The sequence below is a fragment of the Myodes glareolus genome, chromosome 22, assembly GCF_982192425.1.
Source record: "Myodes glareolus chromosome 22, mMyoGla1.1, whole genome shotgun sequence".
Classification (NCBI taxonomy): Eukaryota; Metazoa; Chordata; class Mammalia; order Rodentia; family Cricetidae; genus Myodes; species Myodes glareolus.
In genome coordinates, this window is record NC_142047.1 from 7320159 (window position 1) to 7338672 (window position 18514).

At 43.2% G+C, this 18514-nt stretch overlaps 1 long non-coding RNA gene across 1 annotated transcript; it reads left to right on the plus strand.

Annotated features, from left to right (window-relative positions):
• The first annotated feature begins 4237 nt into the window (after window positions 1-4237).
• LOC146890324 (uncharacterized) lies at window positions 4238-18247 on the plus strand. Its single transcript, XR_015735963.1, has 4 exons — window positions 4238-4697; window positions 14403-14464; window positions 14761-15685; window positions 17889-18247. It is a non-coding gene; the product is annotated as an uncharacterized LOC146890324 (long non-coding RNA).
• Window positions 18248-18514: the final 267 nt, after the last annotated feature.

The following is an 18514-nucleotide window of genomic DNA, read 5'->3' on the forward strand; positions in this document are numbered from 1 at the left end:
GCAAGAGCAGACACCAACACAGCAATCCAAGAAGCGAGGGACAAGCCCCCCTGCACCTCCTCACTCCGAAGCTTCTGCAGTCACGGCCAGATCCCATGGTTCTTCTGGGGCCTGTGTCACCTGACTACTTCTAGTTTTAGGCCAATTTTGGGTTTGCACAGGGAAAAGCCAGGTCTAGAGGATATCTACGGGACACAAATTGTCATGAAACAGAGATAAAGACAAATTAATCTCGTCCTACTTTGTTTTTTTTTTTTACATCATCTTGCCCATACTGCTCTAAGAGATTTTTGTTATTCAATTAGTGTAGCCATTCCCACATTCTCTGTCACTACCCACTGCTGCATAGATACAACAAGGCATGGATTTCAAAAACCTTCCCTCTTGAAGTTTTGTGTCTCCGGGGAAAGCACCAAGAGATGCTTTGGTGGTGACTCTGCAGCGTGGACTCTGTCCCTCAATGGCATGTCCCCACTCACACTGCAGACAACTGAGCAGCTCTCTACAACTGTCCCTTCTAGACAGAGGCAGAGAAGGCAACAACTGCATGCACAGGCAGTACTGAGTTACAGTGAAGTGAACGCGAGCTGGGACTCCCTCACAGAGCAGAGAAACAGCCTGCTCACAAAGAGGTCTGCACGAAAATGACCAAATTTCTGGAATCATGTGTTTCAAATAATGTTTAAATATGATGAAGAACTCTGCAGAAGAATTAGCTGGGCATGCATACAGCTTGAATGTGACTCACAACACATGTTTAAATTGCTCACCAAATAGTTTTTAATTTCTCCACTGAAAAAATTCTAATTAAATGAATTAATCTGTTTCCCATAAAAGAGTAGGAACTGTGCATATGAGAGAGGCTCCATATGATGTTCAAAACTGCAGAAGTTAACGCTTCTTTTAGGTGTTTCCACACCCTGGAGATGCTCCTGGAACTCCTGCTCGTGTTGAAGATGCCGTAAAGAAGTCAAATGCAAACAGATGTTCAGACAGCTACACACCTGTCCAGTACAGTCCAATACAGTTCAGTTTAGTTTAGAATTGGACAATCCAGACTTGGAATATCTGCTTTAAACACATTTATTCTCTTTATGAGAAATGGCTCTGGTGTGTAACAGTATACCAAGACTGTGGAATATACTGAAATGGGGTGGGGGAAACAAAAAAAGAAAAACTTAAATTTGCTCTAGTGCTAACACTTAAAATTAAATATTGAATACACTATGATACATTTTAATTAACATTTGGTTCATCTCCAGGACAACCCACAAATAGTGAGCTAGGTAATTTTATGTCAGCTCGACACAGGTAGAGTCATCTGAAAGGAGGGAACTTCAGCTGAGAAAATGCCTCCGCAAGATCTGGATGTGGAGAATTTTCTTAATTAATGATTTGTGTGGGAGAGGCCAGCCATTGTGGGTGGGCCCATCCTAGGTTGGTCCTTCTGTGTTCTATAAGAAAGTAGGCTGAGCAAGTCATAAGGAGCAAGGCAGTAAACAGTACCCCTTCATGGCCTTGGCATCAACCTCTGCCTCCAGACTCTTGCCCCGTCTGAGTTCCTGTCCTGACTTCCTTCAGTGATGGACTATGATACAGAAGCATCATAACCCTTTCCTCCCAACTTGCTTTTCAGTCATGGTGTTTCATTGCAGCAACAGGAATCTTAACTAAGACAGTCTCCTAGTTCTCAGGGTTAATTTCCATGTCCTGTTACTACTACATTTGATAACACTGAATATTTTATTATAATGTTAATTATTTTAAATAATGTGGTCTTTGGCGGTGCCGTCATAAGCCATGAGCCCTATATTTGGTACGGATGACCCAGAAGGTCTTCTGACAGCCACTAGGAGGAATCAGGCTGCTGCACCTCAAGGCAGCACCAACTCATGTTTGCACGCAACCTTCACAGATCCACGTTTAAGGACTTAGAACTGAATCACACTGAGTTAGACTTCAGCCTCTAGTCTAGTGATCTGATATTGTGTGCAGCACCTGAACTGGCAGGTACTCATAGACACCATGGTCAAATCCTTCGGCACAGGTTGCATTTGCTCCAACAACGCTTTCCTCTGAAAAAAACCAGACCCTAAGGTAGGTGACTTTCTTCATCACGTCTACCCACTGCTGTGGAGCAACACGGCACAGTGGAAACAGCACACAAACAGTCCAGCACCCCTAGATGTGGCGAGTAACCGCCTGCGGTGCCCCAGGCAGCTCGACTTCCTTCTTCTTCCCAAGACCATATATGTACAGATTAGAGGCAGGAATGCAAAGGGAGGTGATGAATGGTACATCTGAACAGCCTGGTCCCCTGGCTTAGTGTCGCTGAAGTGCCACACTCATCACTGAAGTCTGTTGATAAGACCGCCGAGACTCAGCTGCTTTCCCCAGCAGACCTCTATCAGGGGCCCGAGCTGCGAGTTAGCACATGGGGTGTCCTGTCAGCACAAAGCGCTTACTCTCTAAGGAGAGCTGGACAGTGTTCAGATTGTGGAACCAAACAAAAAGCTAGGTGAAAGGTAAGGTGGTTTGCTTACAAATTTTGCTTACAAATCTGATGTAACAGAGGCACTTCAGTCCCCCTGGCATGAGGCGTGTGTGGCAGAGATGATGTCATTTTGAGGGGTTCTGAAGTGCACTGGAGATGGAGAAAGACCACTTTGTGTATATTTTCCTAGAGCCACTTGGGAGAGCATCAGACTGTTTAAACACACTGTTACCAAATAGTGTATTATGGGACATTATGAGGCATTATCATAAACTGACTAGGGAATTTTTCATATAAAAACAAAAAACAAATAAACAAAAATGCAATTTCTGTGGAAACCTCATCCCTAGAGAACAAGCTAATGTCCCAGGACTATGTAACTTTGAAAATGAAACGCTGTGACTGAAAATGATCTACCCATGGGATTCTTAAACCATGGGACCAAATCCAAAGAAGTTGTTTATAGAAAAACTAAAAACACAGTATAAAGCAGGATAAATCATTTTCACATCATAATGGATACAAAATAGGCTGGGGAAAAAATCCAGTATTTTTCTTTAGCAACCGTCAAAAGGCATGATATCATCCAATATTGATCATATTAACTATGAGTTAATGGAGGCCATGTGTGTAAAGTGTCTGCTGAACAGAGCCTAGCGCTCAGGACAGGACAGAGGTAACACACTTGTCCTGAGACTCTTGGCTCCAAGAAGACTTACTCTGATCTCTTCCCCAGTCCATTTTTATGTGAAAGTCAGAATTGACAGCTTAGATCCATTCTTATCCACTTAGAGCTGGAAATGACAAAGAGAAGAAATTCTAGAGAGTAAAATTTCTGAAAAAAATTCCAAGAAAACAGAAAAGATCTATAATCCTGGAGAAGTAGAGATGAAAGAGTTTAATGCCTGTGATTGTAGTGACCGACGTATGATCACACCCATGGCACCATCTCCCTAGAGCAGTGAGACTCCTTCCCCCATTACTCTGATCCACACTCGGCAAACACGTTAGTGCTCTTACATGGTGCTCGGCAAACACATCAATGCTATCACATGGTGCTGGCAAACACGTTAGTGCCCTCACGCGGTGCTCGGCAAACATGTTAGTGTTCTCATGCAGCGCTCCGCGAACACGTTAGTGCCCTCACACGGTGCTCGGCAAACACGTTAGTGTTCTCACGTGGCCTTCTCACTCAACTTGGGAAAAGTGGCATCAGTGACAAATTATGGAAGAAGGCTGAGGAGAGATCAGTAATCAAAATGCTTGACTGCTTTAATGTTTACACAAGGACCTGAGTACAAGAGCCAGAATATACATGCGTGTATGTACACACTCACACATACACAAACATGCACACATACACACATAAACATAGCAAAAAAAAAGGCAGTGTATTGAGACTGTATTAGAAATGTGAAGGAAAGCAAAGAGTGCCCTACAGTTAGAACATGAGCTGAGAAGATGCCATGGCTTTGATGGACCAAGGGACAGTCTCCCCAAAGAAACCCACATCCTCATCTCCAGAAGCTGTGAGCATTCCTCATTACATAGGAAGGGGAGATTAAGTTTGCAGATGAAATTAAAGTTATTAGTCCTCAAACCTTAAAATCAAGAGATGGCACCCACATGAGCTGGCGAAGTCACAGAAGAGGTTGTCAGAGGGAGCCAATGTTAGAAGGACTTGATTGGGACATTTAAGAGGGTGGAGAGAACCAGGAGCCAGGACAGCAGGCAAAGGTGGGGAAATAGCAGCGCATCTTACCAGAGCCCACAGAAGGAAAGCAGTGCTTCCTGGCCATGTCTTGACTTTTGCTCTGTGAGTTGTGAGTGAAATTATTTGTAACCTCAAACAACTTTAAGAGAATAGATTTGTTTTCTTAAAGTTTGCAGTCCTTTATTTTGGCAACCAACGGCACTTCTGGATAAAGGATCATAGACACAAATAAAGAAGATTCCAGAAACAACAGAAACATCTTCCCAGCGCCTCTCAGTTAGCAGGCCAAAGTGTGTGATAAGAAAGGACCTGAAGATAAACGAGTTGCACGGCTTGGCTCCCCTGTCCCAGTATCAGCAGCGTTCACAGCATCTGCGCTACCGGTTTCGAAGACTGGAAAAGAGGAATCAGAGAGGGCAAAGCTGCAATTCCGTAAGGTCTTGGAGACAATATCGACATCTGCTCATGGACATGCCATAAAGAGTCCAGGTACAAAGGCACTGTTCATAGAATATTACTTATGTCTTTACATATCTGCCTTCCAAACTTAGTTCAGTATTCGGAGTCCAGAACCTAGCATATAGTAGGCACAGAATTAATGTTTGTTCAACAGAATTCAAGAATTCTAAAATATAGCAGTAAAGTTTATGGTTTGGGTTCACAATGGGCAAACACTGTCATGTCTTAAACTTTTTTTTCCTGACACAGTCTCGCCCGGCTGCCCCAACCCCACATTCAGCCAACCCCGGCTGGCAACTGTAAGGGTTTAGCACCATGCCCAACTCGGAATTCTTTATTTATCCTTTGGGGGGGGGGGGGAGTGTGCCGGCGACAGCATGTGTGAAGCTCAGAGGACAGCTTGTGGGGTTGACACTCGCCTTCCACCTTGCAGACTGTAGAGACTGAACTCAGGTCACCAGGTTTGGTGGCCAAGTGTTTCCATCCGCTCCGTCATCTCACCAACTCCTCAGCTGCTGATTCTTGCCAGTGGAAAATGCCAAAAATAAATGTGGAAGTGTAGTTGGGGATATTTATTATTTACTGATTTTCTTTGTTCCTGGAGGACTTTGAACAGTGAGATAATCAGCCATACTTCCCCAAAAGCATCTCTCTGCTGCTCTCCCACTTGTTCCCTTCCTCTGCCGAATAAGACCCCCTTCTGCTTTCATTTCACACGTATTCCACGACCCTCTCTCCAGCCATAAGATATCTTCCTCTGCTGAGACCACCCATCCCCAGAGGGATCCTTAGGTTTTCTCCATTCCTGGTCTATTGTGAAGTGTACTTTAATAAATGAGAGAGTATGGACATCTCTTTGGCATACCAATGTTATTTTTTTAGAAGATGAATATCCAGGAGAAGGAGCCAGAGGGGGAGGATAATGGGGAAAGACAATTAAGTGGAATACAGTCTACTGTCACAATATGCAAATTCCATAAAAATTCCAATGTTCTGTATGCTTAAAAATCAATAAAACAGTTAATTAAATTAAAAAGCTAATGAATGTGTTAAGAAGGAATTACACTTCTACACACAACGTTCTGCCACAAAGAAGGCTGTGACAATGTAGGTGGAACTGGAGCCGCGTGTTAGGTGAAGTAAACCAGGCAGAGAAAAGCGTCATCATGTGACCTCGCTTGTGTGTCAGATCCAAAGACCTTCAGTTCACAGAGCTGAGAGTAGAACGGTGGTTACTGGAGGCCGGACAAATCGACAGTAGGGAGAAAGAAGGCAAGCTGCAGTCAGAGACAAGTAAGAAGTTCTGGTTTGCTTTTCGTTGCACAGTGGGGCAATTGAACAGAACAAGAAAGAACTCTGTATTTCAAATCTGCTAGAAGGATTGTGAAAACTCTTATTTAAAAAGTGTTTTTCTAAGAAAATGATTATGTTGAACTCTAAACATTACACAAAGTTTACATATACTGAAGTATCACATGTTACTCCATCTATTTGTAAAATTCTACTGCTTTGTTTAAGTTAAAATAAATTTAATTAGTAAAACACATCAATAAATAGAGGCAATTTTTAGTTGAACAGCATAGAACATGTTAGTAAGATGAAAATGAAATTTCCATCTTTTTTGAAATGGAAACTAATTCATGCAAAATGTATCTTCTAAAAGGTTTGGATAATCATTGACAATCATTAACATTAATTATTAATATTTATTAATTATTATCTATATGAACAATTATATCTTTCCAGACAGGAGCTAAGGATCACTTTTAAATAGAAAGAAGCTTTGACTGGGAAGTAGAGAGAGGAGTTCAAGTCCAGAGTAAAACACACAGGGAGATTCTACACCTCCAAAGTGACGCTGGAGTCCTAGGTCATGTACACTCTGCTGAGTATGCATGTGACTTTCACACACTGAGTGTGCACGTGACCTACACGCCCATGAGTGTTTATGTGACCTCCACATACTGAGCATGCATGTGACCTTCATGCACATGACCTTCACACACTGGGTGTGCATGTGACCCTCACGCACTGAGTATGCATGTGACCTTCACACACTGACTGTGCATGTGGTCTTCACGCATCTAAGAGATAGGGCCGCTTGTTACATCCTTTATCATGTGGTCAGTGCCTGAGATTGGTATCCTAATGCTTCAGTCTCCAAAAGCAGTGCTCACCACGTGGACAATCACCTAGCTGAGCAGGAAAGGGTCCTCTTCCAGTAAAGGGTGAACAGATTTTGCTTGGCAAGGCTGCAAATCTGCACGCACTGCTAGCAGTGGAGCACATTTTCACACATCCACCCCGTGGAACACCATTTAGACTGTCTAGATTGTTTTCTAAGCTGTAGTTTTGACCGATAGTTTCCTACTGGAAATATTTTGCTTAAGAATCTGTACTACATTGGCCCCAAATATCTTGCATTCTAGAAAAGCAAGAAAATCCTTCACTTCCATTGCAAGCCACCGCCCACAGCAATCATGGAGCCTTCAGTGTGCAAGACACACATTAACCACATACTAACAGCAATCATGGAGCCTTTCAGTGTGTAAGGCACACGTTGGCTGCCACTCACAGTAATCATGGAGTCTTCAGTGTGCAAGACACCTGTTAGCCACCACTCACAACAGTCATGGACCCTTCAGTGTGCAAGACACATGTTAGCCGCCACTCACAGTCGTCATGGAGGCTTCCGTGTTCAAGGTACGAATCTGACAGAGTTGTCTCTGTCACTGTCACTGAATTCCTCAAACCTTTCAAACAATACCAGCTCTTTTATAACTGTGTTAAAAATCAATGTGCACCTGAGTTATAGCTGCCAGAAGCCAGAATTGTTCTTGAGGCAAATCTGAGCCACACCCTGGTTTTCTTACTTGGTTTTCTCCCATTCCACTCATTAAGCTACGGCACTCTTTATGCCTAAATCCCTAGTTTCTGATTGAGGACCTGTAGATTCAGAATCATAATTAGAGTAATACAAACCAAAATTGAGCACTAAATGTATTTTTGGCTCACTGTCCTGACTTTGGTTCAGTTGGAATAATAACTCCCCACCAATAAACCAGGCAAACCAGGCTATGAAGAGGCCAGTGCAGATCTCCCGGGGAAGCTGGCTTCAGTTCAGGTTGTCAGACTGACTGGGACGCTGCCAGCTGACTGCAGGGAGCAACTTGTTGAAAGATAATAACTCGTGCCATTTATGGTGCCCCAGCTATGAGGAAATGTCCTTATTAGGATCAAATCAAACTCCAAAACTGCAGCTACAAAGACATAAAAAGTGCCCTCCAAGTGGGTACACCGTCTTCTCAGACATTTGCACAAACGGTGCTGATTAACGCACAATGTGCAGTGTTTGTGGTTTGTGTACGTGTTCTGTCTTCTGAGTCATGCCAGAGTTTGATCTCCAATGTGTTCTATGCATGGTGTTGGAAGGTGTCAATTCTTAATCCCCATACAGTATTTAGAGGTGGGACTTTAAGGAGTGATCAGAATTAAGTCCTGTTGACTTTACAGGGGACAAGACTGCATGAGTGCAGAATGCCCAGTACTACCAAGACGGGGCAGAGCCAGGGGCAGCATCAGAGCTTGACATGCTATTGGACCAGCATTGTGAGCCCAACCAAATCTTCTTTACCAATCACCTTCCCTTGGCTATTTCCTGTAGAATGTCGAAGGGTACCATTAAATTTAGTGGTTATTTAAATAGCCTGAACTCCCCATTTTATTGGTCAGGAAAGCAATTCCCCTGCAATGACAAGAAATTTGAGGGAATAAATTGTGTGAAAGCCAGAAGGAACGGATAATAGAGGAAAACAGCCTTGGTTTCTGCTCTACCTCTGTCGCCTATTAACAGTTACTGTGTCTTTCACATGACCTGCCTGAATTCCCAATCCCCAACCCACATTGTGAAATTAATACTATCTACTTATCAGAAAGGTCAGAGACCCGAGTAAAACAACGCTGTTTAGTCGAGTTTCTTGTAAGGGATCACAGGCGGAAATGCTGTTTGCTTTAACAATGCAGCACTGCCTACCGCTGCCTAGAACTTAGTACCACTCTATCGGGTACATCATCCTCACCATCTCATGCAGCAGTCAACGGCAGAAGTCATTCTTCTGTTTACCTGACTTTCCTGAAGCCGCATTTTCTTCTCTCACATAGAAATGACACGGAAGAGTCAGCCTAACTACTGAGCACTCTTGCTACTAAAGTTATTTGAAATGAGATCTGAACTGGCAGAAAAGAATGTACAAAAATTCACACAATCCAGAGGAGCAGATTCAGTGTCGTCAAATCTTGGGCACTACTGCAGTTTCTATAGAGTATTTTCCAAATTAGATATAGACCAAGTACATATGTTAGTTCTTGACTTTCTTCTCTGGTCTTAGCTTCTGTGTACAACCTGAACACAGAGAAGATGGAAAATCACAGTGCCTCTTCGCAGCAAGAATCAAGAGAGAAGGAAATGGGGCGGGCTCAGTAGAGAGTGCTCACCATTGTACCAAAGAACCTGAGTTCAGCTCCCAGCACCCACTCCCGGTGGCTCACAACTGCTTGTAGCTCCGGCCCCAATAGATGCAATGCCTCTGACCTCCACAGGCCTATGACTCACATGCCCTTATCCACAAGCAGGCACACATAATTTTTAAAGCCCTTCTTAGAAGGCAATGGAAGAATGGAAGGGCCACTACCTAAATCATCGGAAGTACGCTTCCAGTAATGTATTTTGATGTATTTTGATAAATCAGCCGAACAATGGACCTAAAGCATTTTCTGTTCCCTGTTGATGCTGTTTTGTGAGAATCCATCTTTTTTGTCTTCTTTTCATCGGACACGTGATGTATCGCTGCCTTACGCTCAGCTGCACAAACTTTCCTGGTGGAAGAAGAACTTACACAAGACCATGCCACAGTCACTTTCATCATCCAGCAAAGACACTGTTAGTGAGAAGGACTTGGAAAGCCAAATGAACTGAAGAGCAAAGTCATCTATAATCCTGCAGCCCGAAATAACTACTGTTCATATTCTGTTATTTATGTTGTCCAACTTTTCCCAAGCACATAAAAATTCATGTGCAGATGAATACATGTAATTTAAAAAACAAATTATACTAAAATCCTTTACCCCTTAGGAAAAGTAATTGATTTATCATGTATATTTAAAGAATGTAATTGTATATTTAAATAATATATGGAATATAAATTGTCATAAGCTAACAATTATATTCCATATTATGGTTTTAAGGACAGACTTATGAGCTTTTCTTTAACAATGGTGTAAAAGCAAATGTTTTCAGTAGAAACTGTATTTTGAATTTTGAACCTTTTCCAGACAAGCGATAACTGGTTTGTTACTGTGTATGTGTATGTGTGCATGTTGTGTGTCTGCAGGTGCATGCATACATATATACATACATGCATACATATATACATACATGCATACATGCATGCATGCATAGACAACCTTGAATGTGATTCCTCAGTTCTTCAGGCAGCATCCCTCTTTTGTTGAAACAGGTTCCCTAACTTCTGTGGCATCCCCCAACTAGGCTAGGCTGGCTGGTCAGGGAGCCCCTGTGACCTGCTTCCTCAGTCTCCCCAGGGCTGGAATTGCAAGTGTGTGCTCTTATGCCCATGGCTTTGGTGATGAAACTCAAATTCTAGTGCTCAGAGCAAGCACTTTGCCAACTGCACACTCTGCCTAGTCTCTGGTCTGGCAGTTTGCCATGATGCTGGACACTAACCATGAGCTTCACCTCTGAATGGATAACAGATACTCTAATGCATGTTAAGTTTCTAACTCATGATGTTGCAGAGTCTAAGTTGATTAAGTGGCTGCCTTATTTACAATATGCTCCACTTGTCATGGACTTGAGATGTTGTCCATCACAAGCTGAGGAGCATTTTGTAAGAATCGTGATTTACTAGTCCATCCGCTATCAATGCACAGAGTAACTGCTTCCAATCTTCTTGCTGCAAACAGCTCCAGTTTTATAAACATCCTTGTTTATCCACCTTGATAAACTTGATTAAATATTTCCTTGGACATAAAAACTTCCTTGAAATGGAAGAACCAAATCAAAGACTGTGCATTTTAAAGCCTCATACTTATATCCTATTAAGTAATACATATGAATTTATAATATATGTGCATAGATATTTTCCATCTACAGGGTGGTATACTAAATGACACTTAGCAGCAGCTATAAATGACTCCCCATTGTCCTTTGATTATAATTTCCAAAAAGAAAAGTCTAAGGAGACAAGGAGGCCCTCTCACTACCACCACATTGCAAATGACAAGAGAGCAAGAGATGATTTCCACTTTTCCCATGAGTAAACTAGGAGCCCTTGTGTGCTGTGGTAGAATAAGCCAGCAGAGGAAAACATCACCCAGAAGTGGTAAAGCAGCTGAGATGGCGGACACTGTGCTAGTTAGCTCTTCTTGTTACTGAGTGAAGCAACTTAAGAAAAGCCAGGCTCATTCCTGCTCACAATTCAGGAGCTATAGTTAAACTATTACAGGATGGGGCAGAGGGCCTCCTGATCGCAGAGCATGGGCAGTTCTCGCCATGGCTTTATTCACATCCTATCGTATCAGAAAGAGGGAGAACTAAACCCGAAAGGGAGGTGACACATACCACCTTCAAGGGTTCCCAGTGACCCCCTTTCTCCTGTGGAACCTCACCGTGAGAAAGGTCCCCAAACAGCATCAGCAGCCAGGGACCAAGTATCTCAACAGATGAGTCTATAGGGAGGCATTTTAAACTCACATCATAGCGCTGGGAAAGCCAGAAGCTCTGATCTCTAAGTGAGTATCTGCCCTGCCTTTCCAAATGGGAGAGAAAAAAAGAATTGATCACAGAACCTTTCTGAGTTGGGCATGGTGGCACACGCCTTTCTCCCAGGGCTCGGGAGGCAGAGGCAGAGTATGAGGCCAGTCTGGTCTACAGAGTGAGTTCTAGGACAGCCAGGGCTCTACAGAGAAACCTGTCTCAGAAAAAAAAAATTATTTGTTTGTTTGTTTGTTTTCCTCTGGGGTGATGGAGATTTTTTTAAAAAGAAAAAGAAAGGAGCATATTACAGATTTGCATCAAAACTGCTCCAAATTTTACAACCACTTAGAATCAAATGGTAGCCCATCCAAGAGGCAACAGAAAACAAAAGAAATGCCCCATGTTCCCTCATACCTAGGGACTGGCGCACTGAGGTACCTACAGCCTGCATCTCGCTGGACTGTGGCCATGGCAGAACAGTGAACATTACAGACACCAGAGGCAGGATTACCATGGACCGGAAGGACCAAAGCGTTTGGTAGGCAGAAGAATGAACAGCACCACACTGTGGAAAATGATCACAGAGCTCTGTCCTCTCTACTGTTGACAAAAGATGCTTTGCTTTGTTATTGTAAAACAGCACCAAGGCTGCTGCCCAACCTGCTTAATTCTATCGCAGACTTGCTTTCTTGTACAGAAACAGAGAACATTGAGATTTTAATATTTTGCCCAAATGAATACAAATAATAAAGTTAGAGCTAAGATTCAGACTCAGTGACCCTGGCTCTAAAATCAACACTTCTACCTACTTTAATGCATGCCTTCTCTTGGGGGCTAGATTACAAAACCAGTAAAGTATGGAAAACTCAGAGACTCAGGTTCAAGTCCAGAAGCCAGGCTCAATCAGTTGACATGGCAAAACTCAAGTTAGATTTATCTTCCTCCAATTCCTTGTTAACCAAATAGGCAGAATCCAGTTAGCGTGGTTTCAACATGTCCCACAGACTTCACATATTAGAAACATGTATTAATTTCTTTTGTTTATGGGATAGGAAAAATATCCTGATGAACGCATCTTATGGGAGAAAGGGTTGTTCTGACTTCTAGTTCCAGAGGGACGGAACAAGTACACGTGGAAGGGAAGACCGCGGTGGCAGGAGCAGAAAACTGGCCGACCACACTGAACCTATGCACAGGAAGCAGACTGAGAGCAGGAAGGAGAATGGGCCTGTAACACCTCCAAGCCTGCCCCCAGTGATGCACGACTCCTCCAAGCCTGCTCCCAGTGATGCACGACTCCTCCAAGCCTGCCCCCAGTGATGCACGACTCCAGCAAGCCTCAACTGGAGGCTCCTCCAGCTTCCTAAGCAGAGCTCAGAACCGAGCATTCAAACACTTCTCAGCCTTTTGACTAAGATCAAGTGCAGAATCTTCTGGGACCCTAAAAGTCTCGCCTCTTTATTACAAGGTATAAACAATTGTTTATTGGCATAACTGACCAGCAGTGATAATCCAGTGAGCTGATGGATGAGAAAGTACTTTACGAAGATGAAGAGCGTCTTTAGAATGCAAGGTGGCACAAAATGGACCACATAAAACATAGACTTGTCTCTGCTTCAGATTGAGAGACGCAGGATGAGTTCTGAAGGGGGCGTTTCCTTGTGCTGGGAATGATGGGGACGAACACCCCCTGAAGCTATGAGCTCCTCTTTCTTACTGATGCAAACAGCCTCTCTACAGGCTGGCATTCTTTCCTGTCCTCTAACCTTTCCTAAGAAAAGCTGCAAACGTGTATTCAACACACAGGACTCCTGTCTGCTTGACCCTCCCCCTCTCTCCTCCACTAAATGGTATATTGTGGAAAACAGTATTTGGAAATCCACACACAGCTTTTCTGTTGTGAAATATGTAGACCGTCTTACATACTCACTCTCTGACCCTCCTGACAATTAGGCATTTTCTTTGCTTTGTTTTGTTGCTGTTTTTTGTTTTTTCAAGACAGGGTTTCTCTGTGTAGCCTGTAGACCAGTCTGACCTCCAACCCAGAGATCCCCTTGCCTCTGCCTTCTTCCTGGGATTAAAAGTGTGTGCCACTACCACCTGGCTATAATTAGGCATTTTCAAGGAAAGAATGGAACAGATCTGCTTGAGGGAAAATTATATCAGAAAATTCACGCAAAATCTTTTGTATGTTTTGGGAAGGGTGGCAGGTTATAGGACTTAGGATATAGTTGGGTGGTAGAGTGTTTGACTGGCACGTGGGAGATCCCTGGCTTTGCTCATCATAATGAAAAAGGTAAAATGAAAAAGAATTACAAAGGATTCATTTTACATCTACCTAGTTTTATGACCTATACTGTATCATAACACGAAGGGCTAGTTTTTTACAAAATTCCTCAGACCATATATTTCATTCATGAAAGAAATTTGATAATGTCTTCCAAAATTTGATAGTAATTCAACAATTTATATAACATTGACAGTATTATTTCTCTATGAAAAATATTATTTTTTCACAATTAAGAAAATCATTGTCTTAAGAAGATAAAATATTCCCCAAAGAAGGTTAGAAGAGAAAGGGTCATGTGTGCAGTGTACTAAAGTGAGGGACTGTCCCCTGGCCTCAGGACAATTGCGGTATTTCTCAGATCTCATTACTTTGCAACTCCTTCCGGTTTTTTGTTTGGAATAAGGGTTTATTTATATGATTTCATATTTGTAATTGTGTTCCCCTTTAAATAAGGGTACCCCCAAATGACCTAAGCTTTGGACCTTCCCAACCTTCATCCATTTCAATATACCTCTGTTTCTGTATCATGGACCCTCTTGTGAGAAACTGATGGGCCTTTCTGGACAACAGAGCCGGTGTTCTAGGTAATATCTGTGACTTCACAGAACAGCAAAATCCCTTCTCATTTCTCCAGCTCCTGGATTTCTTACACTTTCTCTTTCAATTGTAGGACATACGGACACATAAAGTTACCAATGCCTCTGTGTCAAGTGAAGTGGAGCCCAAGGCGAGGTGGGTGACATGGTGACCTGAAGTGAATAATTGCCCAGTAATTGGATAAGAGTGTGGAACAGAAGGGGACTGACAGGACACTGGGGATTTGAGAAAAATACTGTCTTAAAGGCACAAACTAAACCAAGGATGGCTGTGTACCCATAATTCTGACACTCAGAAACCTAAGGCAGAAAGATCATGAGTTCCCAGCAGCCTGAGTTACATACTGAAACCCTATCTCAAAAAACAAAAGCAGGTGGCTGGAAAGATGGTTCTGTGACTGAACACTTGCTGTTTTGTTTTGTTCTTTTCAGAGGACCTGGGTTCTGTTCTCAGCACACACATGACAGCTCACAACCACCGCTAACTCCAGTTTCAGAAGATCTAATGTCTTCTTCTGGCCTCCGTGTGAACCAGACTTGCATGTATGAAGCAAAACACTTATACACACAAATAAAACAATTAAATCTACAGAAAAAGAAAAAAGAAAAGAGAAGGAAAAGGAAGAAGAGGGAGGAGAGGAGAAGGAGAAAAAAGACAAAGTTGATCTGGGCATGAAAAAAACAAGAGTCTTCCTGGCAGTGGAGTGAGCAGGCTTCCTTCCCTGGAGGAGCATGGCTGGGTGAGAGTTCAGAGCATCACAGACATGGAGAGAGCACGTACATGGTACCGGCAGACAATGAAAAATATAATGAGGCGTGCCCCGAAAGGGGAGACTCCCTTCTCGGAATATTTAGTGCACGGAGCGTTTCCATGTTGCTTCCGCAAATGTCCCAAGCATTTGTCACCGTTGAGCAATGTGATCTTCTGCATTGTGATGGAAGAACAAACACCCGAGTCTCCTGGGACAACTGCGTAAATTCCAAGCTCCAGTCTCCTTGCCTGCTAATGATCACACCAGCGCTTCTGTCAAAGGCTGGTCATGTATTAGAGCAGTCTGCTCAGTCTCAGTAGTGCTGACCAAGACTATTTGCTTCTATTAAGTGAGCGAACACACCCAGGTTTCCCCAGCAGTTAAGGTAGATGTGAGTTATGCATCTCGTTGTACTTGTTATATTGATAATCAGCTGAAGGGAAGCCACCATCTGTAAGCCAAAACCAAACTGGAAGCAGTCTTGTTCCGGAAAACAGCTGGGACATTCCAGAGAATTCCAGACACAGTCTCACAGTTTCTGTTGCATTTCTTTACGTCAAACAGTGGAGGAACTCCCTATCACAACGTATGGTAAGGGGACAAAGGTAAATAAGTTCTACTGAAAAAAAAAAAACCTTTTTCATGAGATGACACATACTTTGTATGATAAAAAAATGCAATTCAAAATTTTTTCCTGAAGAACTCCAAACCCATCCCCTCTGGGCTCCGTGGGAGCAAGTGCCTACAGGCAGGGTCACTTACACACTTTAGAGAATGTACTTTCCAGAAGACTGCCCAGGAAACAAGGCTTGTCCTTCCACCCTTCCCAGACTTCTCACTTAAAGATAGGCTGGTTCCTTCCTCCAAAAACAAAGCTTAACAACAATAACAAAAACTCAACCCAGAAACATCCAAGACTTAATGAGAAATAATTTTCAAAAGCAAAGTGTATTGATATTTTATCACAGTGTTCATTAAACCTGTTGTTTTTAATTGACAGGCAGTCAGCCATTCACTTCTTTTTTCAGATATTATTATTATTATTAAAAATTTTCACCTCCTCCCGTTTCCCTCCCCCCTCCCTCCATTCCCTCTCCCTCTCCAGTCCAAAGAGCAGTCAGGGTTCCCTGCCCCGTGGGAAGTCCAAGGTCCTCCCCCCTCCATCCAGTTCTAGGAAGGTGAGCCTCCAAACAGACTAGGTTCTCACAAAGCCAGTACATGCAGTAGAATCAAAACCCAGTGCCATTGTCCTTGACTTCTCAGTCAGCCCTCCTTGTCAGCCATGTTCAAAGAGTCCGGTTTGGTCACATGCTCCATCAGTCCCAGTCCAGGTGACCTTGGTGAGTTCCCATTAGATCATCCCCACCATCACAGTGGGTGGGCACACCCCTCACGGTCCTGAATTCCTTGCTCATGTTCTCTCTCCTTCTGCTCCTCATAAGGACCTTGGGAGCTCAGTCCAGTGTTCCAATGTAGGTTTCTGTCTCTATCTCCATCTATTGCCAGATGAGGGTTCTATGGTGATATACAAGATATTGATCAGTGTGGCTATAGAATAGGGTCAGTTCAGGTGCCCTCTCCTCAACTCTTCAAGGAACAAGCTGGGGACATCTCCTTGGACACCCAGGAACCCTTCTAGAGTTCAGTCTCTTGCCAACCCTAAAATGACCCCCTTAATTAAGATCTATACTTCCCTGCTCCCAAGGGGAGATGGGTAGAGAGAAGTGAGAAGGGAAGGATGGGGAGGAAGAGTCATTCACTTCTTAACATACTAGGAGAAGGATGGGCAGTGGTGGCACACACCTTTAATCACAGCACTTGGGAGGTAGAGGCAGGTAAATCTGTGAGAGTTCTGAGCCAGCCTAATCTACTACAGAGTGAGTTCCAGGACAGCCAAGGCTACACAGAAAACCCTGTCTTGAATTTCCTCAAAAAAAGAAACCTTCAAAATGCATTTACATTCTTGAATAGCTGCATACTGTTATTACATATTATTATTACATACATATTATTTAGACCACACAGATATACAGATTATTTCTTTTATTACATATTGTTTTTCCTGTTGGACAAAATGAACTTTAGGGTAGGGTATATGGTATGCTACTTCCCAATCCCATACTTTGGGAATTCGGTTCCCTTGAACTAAATCAAAACAATTCCAAATGGACTTTACTGTTGAAAGAGTCAGCAAGACTCTTTGTTACAGTCCCCAGTTTCAACCTGTAGCAAGAAAAGTAAAAACCCAGAGACAGGTATTTGGGTTCAAGCTAAAGATCAGAAAAACAAAAGAACCAAGTCACTACAGAAATCTTACCTCTACAAAGGCTGGGCAGCCTCTGACTGAGCCCTTAGCCTTTGTCTTCTCCTGTCTTATATTTCCCTTTAGTGCTGGGATTAAAGATGTGTGGGTCCCTAGTACTGGTATTAAAGGTGTGTGACACCACTGCCTGGTCTCTAGTGGCTTGGTTTGACACTCTGACCAATGGCAAACTTTTTTTATTAAAACATAAAGTATCGGGTGGGAGGGGTGTTGGAAGGGGAGAGGGTTAGGGAGGAGGGAGTAGGGGAGGAATGGAGAAAGCTCGGTTGACCGGGATGGGGGAGAGGAAGGAAGGTTGAATATGGGATCAGGGAAGAATATATTTCAACTAAGGGAGTCATTTTAGGGTTTACAGGAGACTTGATTATATATGGGATCCCAGGTCCAAGGAGAGATCCCCAGATTGTTCTCTGGACAGAGGAGAGGGTGCCTGAACTGGCCTTGGCCCATAACCATACTGATGAATATTTTGCTTATCACCATAGATCCTTCATCTGGTGATGGATGGCGATACAGACGGAGACCCACATTGGAGAACCAGACTCAGCCTCCCAACGTCCAAATGAGGAGCAGAAGGAGGAAGAAAATGAAAAAGGAAATAATGTCTGCGAGGGATGCTATCACCCACTGATACAAGGGGACGGATCTAATGAGAGTTTACCAAGGCCAGCTGGACTGCGACTGAACGAGGACGTGATCCAACCAGTTTCTCTGAATGTGGCCGGATTCTCTGAATGTGGCTGGCCCGGAGTCTTTCTGAAAAGCCATTGACAATGACACTGGGACATGTTTCCTCTGCATATACTGGATTTTGGGGATCCAGTCTGCTTGGATACTCACCTTCCTGGACCTGGAGGGAGGGGGGAGGAACTTGAACTTCCCACAGGGCAGGAAACCCTGACTGCCTTTAGGGACAAAGAGGGAGGAGGAGAGGGAGGGGGGGAGTGGGAGGGTGTTGGGAAGAGGGGCATAAATGGAAACTTTTATAATTTAATAAAATTACTTTAAAAAAAAAACATAAAGTATCATTATATTGCCCCTTTTGTCTAAAACAAAAAAGGCTATAATTAATTTAAGAAAAACTTTATACAATAAGTACAATAACTATATA